Raw genomic sequence first — 1,186 nt, 5'->3', positions numbered from 1 at the left:
TTGAGCTTCATAATGTCCTATCCCAGCTCTTGTATAAGGTTCATTTAACTTTAGATTCTTGGCTTGTACCAAACAAGACTTTTTATCACCCATGCTATTAGAACTAGGTAAACCATCAACCCTTATACCTTCAGGAACAAAATTCATCTCATCATTGCAATTGAGATCAGAAACTTTCTTCCACTCATACTTGTTTTTTATCTTGGGAAAGTTTTGATCTTTCCTTTCTTCTTTTTCATTTAAAAACTTTATATCATTACACCTCCATCTACTCCTTTCAGAATTCCTAAGCATGTCTCTGTATGCTTGATTTTGCTCTGTCAACAACAATCCTGACTTTGCTTTCCTGAGCCCCTTCTTCGCTGTCAAAAATCACTTCTTCTTCCTTGAAGTTTTCAGCATTAATAGCTTCAACATATGTAGATAAAATCTTTAGATTTACCCGAAATAGAATTTCTTTTTCTTCAGTTTTAACATAATCAGGAATAATTATTACTTTGTCAGTATCAGGAACTGAACTGCTAGGATTGACAGTGTCAGGATTTACCCTATTAGGAACTGAATCAGGATTTGCATCTTTGTTATCAGGAATTAACCTTGTAGTAGCAGGTGGAGCTTCTAATTGCAGTTGTCTTGATCTTCTAACAAGGAGAGCTTCTGGTTCTTCTTCACTTTCGGGAGTGTATAGATTTAGAAACAGGCCTTGGTACAGGATGAAGAAAAGAAGATCAACAATTATTCTTGGACCTTGAGACTGAGATGTCTCAGGTAATTCCTCAATTCTAACACCACTTGAGCTTGTTCTCTTTTTAGTAGGAACAACCACAGGAACAACCACCTGAATGGTTTGAACAGCTTTTCCTTACCACCTCTTGCTTTGCCTCTTCCTCTAGAAGCACTTTGATTTTGTAGTTGACTAAGAATCTCCTCTTACTGTTTGAGCATTTCATCTTGTGTCATATCAGGAAATTCTTCAGCCAGGTGGGTAAGAGCTCTTCTTTCAAACATATCTTCCACTCTCTTTTCTTTATGATATAGAGTGATGCTTGCTCCAGATGAAGTTCTGAATATCTTGTAGAATCTCTTTGCATCTTTAGGATTGTCAATTATCACCTCTCCTCTGTCTTGCAGATGCTGACTGGTGCTTTTCCATCAGGATTTGAGAGTGAGTAACTATCTTTGTCTT

The sequence above is a fragment of the Apium graveolens genome, chromosome 3, assembly GCF_009905375.1.
Source record: "Apium graveolens cultivar Ventura chromosome 3, ASM990537v1, whole genome shotgun sequence".
In the NCBI taxonomy this organism is placed as follows: domain Eukaryota; kingdom Viridiplantae; phylum Streptophyta; class Magnoliopsida; order Apiales; family Apiaceae; genus Apium; species Apium graveolens.
The sequence above is the reverse complement of the archived record's forward strand: the minus strand, read 5'-3'. Positions refer to the sequence as shown.